The sequence below is a fragment of the Rhinatrema bivittatum genome, chromosome 4, assembly GCF_901001135.1.
Source record: "Rhinatrema bivittatum chromosome 4, aRhiBiv1.1, whole genome shotgun sequence".
Lineage (NCBI taxonomy): Eukaryota > Metazoa > Chordata > Amphibia > Gymnophiona > Rhinatrematidae > Rhinatrema > Rhinatrema bivittatum.
Genome location: NC_042618.1, coordinates 421,221,695 through 421,235,831, shown reverse-complemented (window position 1 = coordinate 421,235,831; position 14,137 = coordinate 421,221,695).

Below are 14,137 nucleotides of genomic sequence, written 5' to 3'. Positions count from 1 at the left end.
AACCACATCTTCTGGCAACAAATTCCAGAGTTTAATTGTGCATTGAGTGAAAAAGAACTTTCTCCGATTAGTTTTAAATGTGCCAAATGCTAATTTCATGGAGTGCTCCCTAGTCTTTCTATTATCCGAAAGAGTAAAAAACCGATTCACATCTACCCGTTCTAGACCTCTCATGATTTTAAACACCTCTATCATATCCCCCCTCAGCCGTCTCTTCTCCAAGCTGAAAAGTCCTAACTTCTTTAGTCTTTCCTCATATGGGAGCTGTTCCATTCTCTTTATCATTTTGGTCGACCCTTCTCTGTACCTTCTCCATCGCAATTATATCTTTTTTGAGATGCATCGAGACCAGAGAGACTAACCCCTGTTTGCACCATAGTATAAAGACTGGAGAGAAAGTACAACTAGACAAAAGGGAATTGCAAAACAAGGGAGAGATGGGTGAGATTTTTTTCTCTCTCCAAATGCAGAAAACAAGAAACTTGTCACCAAACCTGTAAAGTATGCGCCATAATAGGAATACCCTGACGCACTCAGTGACACAGAGGCGAATGGCAAGGGAGGAAAGGAAGAAGAGCCAACCCAGCACTATCAGCCTGCTCCCGCTCAAGAGCAGCCCAAGAAGTATCCAAGACACAAAGCCAGGCCTGTAGGCACAATACCCATGAAGCCCAGTAATAAATTTGGATATTAGGTAAAGCCATTCACACTTGTTGTTTGTTCAACCACAACTGTTTCAACTGAATCCGAGCAGACCTGTGGTTCCAAATGAACTTGCCCATCATACTGTACAATTCCGTGAAAATTCTATTAGGTACATCACAAGGGACATGTTGAAACCAATATAGCAAGCTAGGCAATATATTCATTTTAAGCAAGTTAACTGGCAAGAAACTGGCATCTCACTCCAAAATTGCTTTTTTTTCTTAATCTTCCCAATGAGATCTTTAAAGTTCGTAACAAACAATTTTTTGAAATAATGGGGAAAGTAAATACCGAGATATTGAAAACCATCGGTCACCATTCGAAAATTCACCAAGCACTGCGGAATCAGCATCTGGCAATCAATTGGAAAAATTTCAGATACGTCAACGTTAATTTTGTATCCAGAAAGAGCTCCATATTCGGCTAACAGACTCAGCAAGGTAGGGCTGGATGAAGAAGGACCTGACATGTAAATCAATGCATCATCCACGTACAAAGAACTTTTATGTTCTCTACCCAATTTAATACTGCTGATACCAGCATGCTGCCTAATGACTGCTGCAAGGGGTTCAATTGCAATGTCAAAAAGCAGAGGAGACAGGCTTGGCGGGTGCCTCTCACAATGGTAACAGAGGAAGACAATGACCCATTAATCAGGACACATGCCCAGGGATGATGATACATAGCCCGAACCCATGCAAGGAACTGACCTGGCAACCCAACATGCTTGAGAATTTGAAACAAAAAGGACCAACCTAGCCTATCAAAGGCTTTTTCAGTGTCCAAATACATAACAAGTGCCAGCTTTCCTCCACGTTTCACCATTTGCAAGACATTGAACAAACATCTGGTAATAGCAATTTAGACCCTGCCTTGGACAAAATCAGTCTGATCTGAATAGACCAGACTTGGCAAGACCACCTCTAGGTGCAACTGCAATACTTTTGCTAGAATCTTTAAGTCAGAGTTAAATAAAGATTTAGGGCGATAAGAGCCATAATCTAAATTGTCTTTACCCTTCTTAGGAATAAGAGTAATAGTGGCATTGGTCTTATCACACAGTGCAGAGGGTGGTTCACCAGCTTTTTTAAATAACGGAAAAAGGAAGGGAGCCACATCCGTGAAATACTTCTTATAAAACTCAATCTGGAAGCCATCCAGTCCCAGACATTTCCCCTTTGGCAATGTCACAACCGCATTTTGTATTTCCAGCAACGAGATGGGTCCCACATGCTTTTCAGCTTGTTCATCAGACAGCCAAGACAAATGGATACCTTCAAGAAACCAGAAGACACCTTCTACCTGTGAGGTCTTGGACATAGCATAAAGTACTGTACAAAAATCTGTTCAATCTGTTTAGGATCAGAACATAATTTACCCATCGAGTCCCGGATGCTGAGGATATGTGACTTGCCCACCTTTCTTTTTACCAATCTGGCCAGCATTGTACTGGGCTTATCTCCATGCTCCTAGAACTTTAACCTGGAGTATTTTAAAGCATGCCCAATTTTATTAATCTCAAGAGACTTTACCTCTCTCCGCTTTGCCTCCAACAACTTATATGTGTGAGAGGAGCAGTTCTTTTTGTGTCTTGTTTCTAATTTAACAATTTCAGCAAGCACTTCAGATATTTGCTGCCTACATATTTTTTTGCAAGTGACTTGCATATGCAATGATCCTGCCACACAGAAAAGCCGCCCATGGTAGTCCAGAATCATAATCAGTTCCTGGATTAAATTCATTGAATTCTGAAACTGCCTTTCTAACCAGGTCTGAAAACTCTTTTTCACCAAGAAGAGAAATATTTAAATGCTAGTTAAAAGTCTTGGGCCTTGGAGAGTTAAGCTGAAGCTGAATCGATATCAGGTGGTGATCAGAAATCATACTGGAAAGAATTATACTATTCGACACCTTAGAATAAATACTGGGCAAGCACATAAAATAATCAATTCGGCTATAAATAGCATGCCGCAGCGAGAAAAAAGTATAATCTCATTCCTGGGGATGGTGGTGCCTCCATATATCTACCAAATGGAAGGTGGTAATAGTATCAATTTCATTTGTAAAGCAAGCAGATCCCAGCCCAATTTTAGAGGTTTTATCCATATCTGGGTTAGGACATATATACCAATCCCCTCCAATAACCAAGGTCTCAAAGCTACAGGAGGCTATTTTGTCAGTCAGACACCGATAAAATTCCTGCTGATCAACGTTAGGACCATAAACATTTACAAGTGTAAAAGTCATAGAATCAATAGTACATTCTAAGATAATGTATCGACCATCAGGATCAGCATAAGATCTATTGACCTTTAGGGATAGAGTCTTGTCTATTAAAATGCAAACTCCCCTACTACATGAAGTATAGGAGGAATAAAAACACTTCCCCCACCCAACCCGTCCTTAATTTCTGATGTTCCTGGGACATTAGATTTGTCTCTTGCAATAGTAGAATTTGGGTCCTGTTCCTTCGTGCAAATTGCAAAATCCTTTTCCTCTTAATTGGAGAGAAATCCCCCTAACATTCCGGGAAATATAGTTGACATGCTCAAACATAATAAATCATTAAAAAAAAAATTCTAAAAAGAGACGAGGATAAAGAGACCATCATATCATTTGCCCAGAAAGAAATAAAAAACAAAAATTCAGTCAGATCTTGCGGGGTGAAGACGCAGTGCATTGTCTCCTAGCCGGCCGAACCTCTCCCAATTGCTCCAAAAAAATGCTGCACTTCTGCCGGTGAGTCAAAAATCCGAGTTTTATTATTGCTAAAAAGTAATTTTTAGGTGTGCCGGGTAAAGAAGGGCATATGCAAGGCCACATTTTTGGAGATCCTTCTTGATAGGGCCGTACTCTGCCCATCGTTTTTGTGTGGCCGCGGCGAAGTCTTGAAAGAACATGACCTTCTTCCTGCGGTGCAGAACTTTGCCTACCTCCCAAGCCTTGTTCAAGATGCGTACTCTGTCCTGAAAGTGATGCAGCTGCATAATGATGGTACGCGGGCAACTGCCCAGCCCCGGAGGTGGAATTAACGCACTGCATGCTCGTTCAATTTTAATGCAGCTTCCCTTCGCGGTGAGGTCTAGAGTGATGGGCAGCCAGTTTTCAAAAAAGGCTACGGGATCAGTTCCTTCATCTCCTTCCGGAAAGTCGACAAGCCTGATGTTGCACCAACGGCCTCGGCTCTTTAGGTCTTCAAGTTTATCCATCGCTGCAGCAAGTTGCTGCTCCAGTTTGTCTCTTTTGCTACTGCTCTCTGTGGCAGCCATTTCTAGCTCCCCCATTTTAGATTCCATTTACTCAATTTTTTCCGCATTATCCTGCACGGAAGCAACAAGGTTGGATATCTTCTCAATAACTACCATGAATTCACTATCAATCGTAGAGGTGAGCTTATTAGAAAAAGCTTCAAAGAGCTGTTTTAATTGTGAATTAGTGTCCAGTGGAGTTGCGAGCCTGGGCCATTCCTCCTCCTCCACGGCTCATTCCTCTACCTCGCCCCCCCCTACCAGTCTGAGTCTTTTTACTAGAGCAAAGCAACTTAACAGGCTGATCAGCCCACATGGCCGGCAGGGATTTGTAAACAAGTTTTTTAGACATGAGTTAGGTGAGAGGAATTTGTAGTTAGAGCCAAGGATGACGAAAGATTTAGATCAGAGGCCTAGGAGCGTGAGCAGGACACGTCCTTCCACTCAGAAACACATCAGGTGACCTCCACAGATAACTTTTTTGAAACTCTGAGTTTTTAAAATAAAGAGCCACATCTGAATAGGTAAGTTTAAATACTGCTTTGAGTGAATAAAATGTGTGTCCCAACTAATAAATTACTTATTGTGCCAAGTATGGAGATAATTTTCAAAAAAGTTACATGCGTAAATGTAAGATACTATCATAGCAATTTTCAAAAGCCATATATGTGAGTAAATCCTTTGGACAATTCAATGGCATATACTGTAGCAATTTTCAAAAGCACACCTAGGGGCAGATTTTAAAAGCCCAGCGTGCGTAAATCCAGCCGGATTTACACACGCAAAGCCCCAGGACACGGATAAGTCCCAGGGCTTTACTCGGGGGCGTGCCAGGGGCGTGTCGGGGCGACACGGCATTTGGGGTGTTCCGGGAGCGGGGCCATGGGCATGGTGCCGGCCCGGGAGCGTGGCGGAGGCCTCCGAACCAGCCCTGGGCCGAGGAATGGCGCACCGGCAGCCGGCTAGTGTGCGCAAGTTACGCCTGCCTTGGGCAGGCATAACTTTCTGAACAAAGGTAGGGGGGATTTAGTTAGGGCTAGGAGTTGGGTTATGGAGGGGAAGGGAGGGGAAGGTGGTGGGGGCTGGAAAAAAAAATTCCCTCTGAGGCCGCTCCGATTTCGGAGCGGCCTCAGAGGGAACGGAGGCAGGCTGCTCGGCTTGGCGCATGCAGGTTGCACAATTGTGCACCACCCTGCGCACGCCGACCCTGGATTTTATAACATACGCGCCATAGTGCGCGCATGTTATAAAATCGGGCATAGATTTGTTCACGCCGAGTTGCGCGAACAAATCTACGCCCACGCATAACTTTAAAAATCTACCCCTTACTCAAGTAAAGTGTATTTACCTGTGTAAAACCCAATTTTAAGCATGTAAATCTTTTTAAAATCAGGCCCTATCTGAGCTATTGTATCCCTAAAAAAGGAACAGGCTGACAAACCCTTCTCTATGTAGCGTACAACAACCATTGGACAAATAAGTACGAGTTAGTTTATCGCCGTAATGTTATGTTTTATTGTTATGAATATCTAGAGCTGATTGCCTTCAGTTGAAAATGTCTGTTTCCCTGGTTTATAGCAGCTTGATAATGGAAAGGATGAAGGGGGAGGGGACAGAATGGGTCACCAGTCAAAAAAGAGGATGGACAGATACTGCATTAAAATAAAAAGTCGCTGCAGAGCACAGCAGCTCGTAGTCTATGCGGCAATATCAAAACCAGTGAAATATGATCCATTCTGTTTGTAATCTTCAGCCTACTGTCTGGGCTGTGTTATGCTCTGTATTACTTATATAAATTGCAACGATTTAGAGAGAGCCCAGAGTTAAATAAAATATGGTCACTGCCTTTCTTGCTGTTGCAGGTCCTCTTCCTCCTGTGCTGTTTGTCTACAGATAGGTGCAACTAAAGTTGTAACAAAGTGGATCAGAAACTCTGTCACACTGACTGATAGGGGTGTGTGAAATCAACATATTTTCAGGTCATTTTTTCCTTTTTTCCATTTCATTTCCATGTTCTAGTGTATGCTCAATCATTTCAGTATACGCTATAGCAAATTAATACTAATTTAGCATTCACTAAATGGTTTTTGCATGCAGTAAAATGCAAAAGCAAACAAAACTGGAGTTTTTGTGTCATTTGATTTAAAAAAAAAAACAAAAACCAAGTTCATTGATGTTTCTATGCTATTTAAAACGACAGCACATTGGATCCAGAACAGCAAGGCATATTTAGCATTAACAGCATCAACGGATTAAAATCCATCATGTAAACGAATATCTGTAAATGATACTTCCCAGATAACACTGATTGGAAAATAAAGTAGTTTTTCTTTCATTCTGGTAGTTTCAACCTTTTGAATATACAATTACTTAAAAACAGAAGCAGCAGCAGCCACAGGGTTTTGTATGCTGTTTAGCCTTTGGGTGGAGCATACGTGGAAAGAGACTGAGAGCCGGCCACAGTTCTGTTTTCAGTTTGCAATGAAGGACATGAAATGTATACTTCCCTTTTTATGTTCAGCAGCAGTTCCCTGCTAATATCATGCATGCACTCTCAACCCTGCTGCTGAATTAAAGACCATACCAGAATAAGGGTTACCTCCTACTGACAACATCCTCATGCCGAACATGCAAGCCACACCAACAATTTGCAGTCAGATGTTAACCATATAGATTTCAGCCAGGTTTGCATTTGATGGACATACTACATTTTATCACAGATCCCAGTGAATTGGGGAAAAAATTAAAAGAAAATATCCCCCCCACCCCCCTAAATTTCAAAAGTAAATATAACAAATCTGAAGCAGATTTTTGAATCCACTTATTCAATAAAAGTTTGATAGAAATTCAATGCAAACAAAGGTTTTGCCAAATTTTTCAAATTGTTGCATGAACTTGCTTTGAAGAAGTTTACAGATCTCTGCTGGATACCTATGCCATAAAGCTAAAGGTTTTGGCTTTTGTTCATTCTATAATAGTAAGACATGGAAGGGAAGGACATTATAAGAGTTAAATGTTGAAAACTTGTATACTCATCTACCCAGAATGGCACAGCGCTAGTGAGGAAGACAAAAAGCGACTTGGATAAGGAGGTGATAGCCTATTTATTAGGGATGTGCTTTCATTTGAAAGAAACACAGAAACAAGCAACGAACATCAATGTCATTTTCTGTCATTGTTTTGTTTCATTTTCTTCTTTAGCTCACACTAAACTGCTTTAAAAGGGAATTAAAACCATTTAACGTGCACTAAGATGGAAGAAAGAAAAAAAATCTAAAAGTAAACAAAAAAAAATTGCTGCAAACACACCTAATACCCTACAGTATATTTCATCAGCCTCTCCTAATCTCTCCTGCCAGGGGATACAAGACTAAGGAGACATGAATAAAAACCTCATTGCATTATAGTATCACAGGGAACAGCTAGCATATCATACATGTCCCCAGAAGACAGTGATTTCACATATGAGGCCAATGTCAATATTTGCAACTCATTTCCAAAGTTAATGGGCCCTGAGTTCATTGTACTTTCTAGAGACTGTAATAGCAATGTACCCTATCCCAACACTGATCCACCAGCACTGTATACAGTTTATCCTATTCAGATTATATCCGGTCGTACCGCAGGTTACCATCTTTTCAACTTCAGAATACAACTTCCTATCTTAAAGTACAGATTTTCCTACACCCCTAAAATACCTTGCAGTGCAAGCCTTCCCAGCCCTAAAATAGACCTTGTTCTATCTTACAATACAGACTCTCCTCCCTTAAAATGCAGCCTTGGCTGTTGCCCCTAGAATCTAAACTTAAAAACTGAGCAGCACCCACTGTGCATTTACATGAGGTTTCACATGTATGGTCTTTTTTCTTTATAATTGCAGAAAATAACTTTAGTCAAAAGAGGCAGCATTTAAAAACATTGGGGATAAACTAACTTGCAGGCCTTAATTTTGCTCAAAACTTAAATCTGGCTATAAACAAGGATTTTAAGAACAAGGGGTCCATTTTTTTTAATATATTAAGCTCACAGGAATATAGGATGCCTCTCCTGATAGGTTAAATACTACATGGCTAGCTTTCGGTTGACAGCCTTTCCATAGAGATACTGTTTCCAGTATTTGGTCATATTACGAATGTCCTCCATGGGGTCTTTGTGTATATTTAGGTGGAGGAGTAAGGAGATGTTGACAGCTGGTTGTGATTGAACTACTGTAGTTTAATCTGAGAGAGGGGTTTTTTGGGCCTTTACTTCACCTGGGTCAGATGTTCAATAAGTGTGGAATTATTCTTCCCTGGGGCAATACTGAGAGAATGAGAAATGTTAGAACCTAAAGCTCTAATTTGTCTGACTGGCACATATCAAATCCTGCACAAGCTTATTATCTGTATGTATCCATTTCTAATGAAACCCCATCATATGCTGCAGACAGGAAATTAACTGTCCTAACTTGTAATCATAAATTTATACATAACCCTCTGCACCAACAAATAACACTTGAGATCATACTAGGAGGCTTAAGCTGATTTGTGAATATTAGACTGCCCAGGAATCCTAATTAACCAAATTAACACTATCACGTCAAATCAAGTCCCAGCAGTAGGACATTTTCAACCAGCCTCAGGCTGGCGGCAAACCAACCAAACGAAAAACTGATTTGTTTCCAAGGCCCGGTAAAGCTAATGCTATCATTTATGTTTTATTATTGTACACCATCTTGTTGTGACTTGTGTTGCAAAAGGCAGTTTCTAAATCTATTATTATTATTATGAAAAGGCATTTGAGGTTTAAGTTGCAAACTCAGTGTACTGAGTCATAAAATGTTATGGTTACCAAAGGAAATCAATTTGCAACTTGTGTAACAAGGATAGCATAAGATGAGGAATTTTGTTATTAATAAGAGCAGCACAAAGGAGAAGCAAAAAGCCAACCTCAGGAGGAGAAAATGTAGGAGAAGGATGGTGATAACAGAAACCAATAAATATAATAAAATAAAAAGAGTAAAAAGCACTAATATAAATAAAATTTAATAAATAAAAACAAATATGAGAAATATATAACAAAAAAAGGAGGGGAAAGTTCTAAAATTCAGATATGGATCATGCTTTGACAAAATAGGCCTGCATCAGAGGTTAAAACTTACAAACATTAAAAATAAAACATAAAATAGTATAAAAATACAATAAATATAATATGCAACATAAAAATATAAATAGGTAAGTTAATTTTGGCAAATGTATATTTTAGAGGGCTCACTTCTATATAAAAAAATCAGAAGAAAAGTAGCAAATCCCTGGAATAATCACATCTGTCCATGTCAATGAAAAATTGCAGTGCCATAGTTACAAATAAAGAAATTGGATATTTAAAAGTGAATTAAGTGCATACAATGTAAACCTCAAAGTTTCACAAAAAGCCACTCTAAAATTGAATCATGTGGTGGTGGAACAGATCATCCATATACTTTAGTATCTGTAAAAGTGTATCATACATGATTATAAATCTGAATATAATGGTATCCTTTTTCCTAATAATCTGGTGACTGTTTTGCTAATAAATGTAAAGAGTAGCTCTATTAGCCTCCTCTTGTGAGATTAATAATGGGTGCACCTAATTCACTTTTAAAAATTGCATTTCTTTATTTGTAACTATGAATTTTAGAATTTTTCACTGACATGAATAGATGTGATTACTCCTATAGGACACATGGTCATTCTTATAAGTCCAGAACATTCTTGGACCACAAAGGAGGAAGATTAGCCATTACTCTAGGGATTTGCTATTTTCTATATATGTGAACACTTTAAAGGACACTTCAGCAAAATGTACTTATCTATTTATATTTTTATATTGATTATTGTATTTTTTATATTATTTTATATTTAATGTTCATAGGTTTTAAGCCCTGATGTGAATATTTTGCTGAAACATATCTATGTCAGGTTTCTATTTTTTAGAGCTCTTTCCCCTTTTTTATTGTATAATTCTCAGGTATGTTTTTATTTCATTATTTATTAACCATTATTTACACTCTCAGGTTTTCTTTACCTTTTCATATTATTGCATTTATTGGTTTCTGTTGCCAACACTCTTCTGTAACAATTCTGTTATTAATAAAAAAAAAAAAAAAGTGTCCTCCCTAGAATCATAACAAAGTAGGCAGAATATATTGCCTGAATAATGAGGAGACCAAATGCAAGATTTGGATAAATAATTTTCACTGGTTAAGAGGGACATGTTATTACCTGTTGTAATGCAATTTACTTCTCTTGTCAATAATATGTTGTCCCTATGATCCATTATATAATCCTTTACATTATTTTGCAAGTCATTCTTCCTCTGGCTCAGGTTTGAACTTAACTATCAGCAAAATTGTGCTATTTGAGAAGTGCAATTCAGCACAAATGACAATTTTTTTATGAACAATGGGATTTTAGAAACTTGTACCAAGCAACATTAGCTTGGCATTCCCTCCACAGAAGGTTGGACTGTGGCTTCTGAAGGGCCTTTTACTTGTTCTGTGAGAAGGAGGTCAACACATTAGAAAGAATGGGCAGAACCATAATAAATATCCTTATGTGGGAAAATCAAAGGTCTGATCCCATCAACAAATTGTATAATGTAGCATTTTAGTTTCATTTTGCAGCATGGGGCAGTAGTACATTTTCACTCAAAGATGAAAAGCTAACTACTCTTTCCGCTGTGTAAGGGATATTGAAGGAAAAGATGAAGCAGTTTGGTTAAAGTGTATTGTTTATCTCTAAGGAAAAATATCTCCCAATTTTAAGCCACCTGGCCCTCTCCTTGGCTGAAAAGTATAAGAAACCTAAAAAAGAACAGAAATATCCACTGATCATAGAAAACAAGCCATACTGTGCCTACTATGCACCTAAAGCAGAGATACATGAACAATTCACAGTCAGACTCAAAGTGGGCAGATTTGAAAGCTGCTCTGTCCTGTCCATTTTACCTGGTACATCTGAGTAAAATTAGAACATCCAAAAATAAGATCTAAGAAATCAACTTCAAATTTTTTGATAATCCAAAAGCGCGTTCGCCGATTAGACAAAATCTGCTTCACATTTTTTCAGATATCTGAAACAGATTTTTTAAATTTTCCTTTAAAGGAGGTGTAACGAATAAAATGGATAAAATTTTTAAAACGTTTCCAGCAGTTTCAGCCAATTGTTCGATGAACCTATTTTGAAGAAATTTACACATCTCTCTTCTGCACTGTTCAAGAGATCAGTGTGCAGGAGAGAAACCAAATCAGGAGTATGCCAGGGTTTTGCTGCATGACATTGAGTTGTTTAGCCTCCAGCATGGCTTTGGGCTAAGAGCTAAATTTGATGTTCTCTGCAGCTATAGTGCCTTCACGAAATGGTATTGATTAATTAGGAACGAGAAAGCTTAGGTGAAAAAAAAACAAACCCAAATCTGAGACAGGAAGATTGGAGACTAAGAGTGATGCACTGGAAAGATTAATTACCAAAGAACTTGATAGATGTGAGTACTTTGGTATACAACAGATCGCAGCCACAAATAAATAAATAAATGATAAAGGATGTTTGTGAAAAGCTGAAGCGATCCTGTGTCCTTCCCCAAGAGTTCAGTTCACAAGAGAATTGTTCTTATCTTATTCTTTAATACATTTTAACTTTCCATTTCATTATATCTAGACCTGCAGTCAGCCTCTCTTGCTGATATAGTTTAAAGAATGTTGGCTGAGTTGCAAGCAGTGAAACACAAATATAGCTTCTAAAATGAAAAGTGACTCTCTGGTCCCCTTGTCGAAGCTAAACATTTTGAAGACAGAAGTAAGTAGAGAAATTAGCATTCAGTGACTTTCATGACTGGAAATGTTGTAAGGGGAATGTGCAGCCCAAAAAATGTTTGGGTTGGTTTGTTTTTCCATTTTTTGGTTTGTTTATTTTATTTAATCTTTTTTTTATTGGTTCATTTCCCTAACCAAAAAAATGCATTAAACTTTATAAATACCCCAAAAATAAACAAATTCCCCTCCCCCCCCTGCAAAACTAGATCTTCCCAAGGCCCTTCAACCCTCTTCCCCCCCCCCACCCCACCCCCAAAACATCCCAGGCTCTGCTGGAGCTGAGCTAGGCTCTTTCGATCCTTCTCCTGTCCCTTCAAGCGAAATTTGGGACCTGGGCCTAGCCCAGCTGATTTGAGCCCGGTCCGTCTGGGGCCTCCCCAGGCCTCTCTCCCCGGAAGCATGTGCTGGAGTTGGTGAACTCCTTTCCTGGCCCCCACTTACCCCCTTCCCACAGTCCAGATAAAAATGAAGAAAAGCGCAGGAGTGAAGCCACTCATTCCTGTTCTGCGTGCTGGTGGCTTAAAAACGGTGCTGGTGGCCTAAAAACGGTGCTGGTGGCCCTGAGGCCAGTGCCGAAGGGATACCACGTTGGCATTGGTCTCGGATAGGGTCCATGTCATTAAGTTGTACAATTGTGGGCCAGGTAGGCCCAGGCCCTGAAGATGTCTTTGTTAGAAAGAATGTTCTCAGGGAGGCCTTTTAAAAATATTTTTAATACGAAATGAAAGTACCCCCAAATTATGGGGTATGTTCATGAGAGGCCATTTTTGGTTTGTTCCATTTATATGAAATTGACAATGGCCTCATTTGTTCCATTTTGCAAAATGAATGCACATCCCTAGGCATTATTCTATTCGGATGATGGCGTATCAGCAAAGTTAGGGAGAGCGGGCATGGCATGTTGCCTTAGCTAAACATTTTTATATAGTCATACAGGGTTCAATGAAATAGAGGATGCACTTATCCATTAGGCTCAATGTATTCTTTCGCCCATACTCTAGCTGACCTGAAACATCCATGTGAAGGAAGTCACAACTAACCATTTAGGAGCCGATGTAATATTTGTGTGCAGAAAACGGGTGCTCAGTGTTGAGCCCCCATTTTCCTAATGCGCGCCCAGCCACCTCTCCTGGGCACGCGATGCAATATTTAAATTAGGGGGCCATGCAAAAAAGGAGGCGATAGGGAAAATGTGTGCGTCCCTAGCACCTCCTCGGCATCAGGCCCTCAGGAGAGGTGGCTGTCAAGCGCATTGGAAAAATGGACGCTCAATCTATGAGCATCCATTTTCTCCCGCCACCAACACGCACAAGATACATGGCTTAGACTATGTATCTTGTGTTCTATTGGGAGTCCAGAATTGTTTTTTTCAAAAACTTTTTTTTTAACTAAATCTGCTTTGTTTGGTTCCTCCTACTTAGTATAGCTACTATACTATTAGGAGGAATCACAGAAAGCAGGATTTTTCTTTTTTTCTTTTTTTTCAATGTGCCCTTATTTATTTATTTATTTGTTTATTTATTTAAAGTCTCTTCTATACCGATGACCGTTCGCACATCGCATCGGTTTACATCAAACAAATAACTTTTGGGCATGGCCCTTACAAGTAACAGTCGGATAACTGAGTAAATATAATTACATGGAACTATAATAACATGACTACAATGTACAGTATATATAATAATAAATAATAATGTGACATACATTCAAAGGCACATTGGCTGTGCGGGAAAGTTTTTGTATCACGGGGATTAGCTAATAGTGTCATCTGCATGGAATTTACATGAGATGAGCGTTATTAGCTGCATGGTGATTTGGACGTGCGTTTTGGACAGCCAATCCCTGTATTGCCTCTGGGGTTATGAACACGCATCCAAAACACATGTCCAATTGCATGTTAAACCATGCACTAACCACTGTGTACGGCAGTGGTTAGTGCACTGTGTGTGTTGCATCAGCCCCCTTAGTTAGCTGTTCAGCTGCAGAATGATTGAAATTGACATGAGAGGAAATGTGGCTGAACAGGTCATGTACATGTACATGATCTGAGATGTAGTTCTCATGCCTATATTTCTCAAGATGTCTAGCTACAAAATAAACACTGGCTCCAGTGGCGTAGCCACGGGTGGGCCTGGGTGGGCAGGTGCCCACCCAACTTAGACCCAGGCCCACCCAACTGGCACCGGAACTGCAAGGCTGTCGCGGGATCCTATCCCCGCGACAGCGAACAAGAGAACCCACGCCTCGCGCGCCATCACGGCACACATGGGGAAGCGCTGCTGCGGCCGTATGGCCAACCGGTCTTCCTGTTCGGGGGGGCGAGCGGAAGCGCCACGCGCAGCTTCCGCTTCCT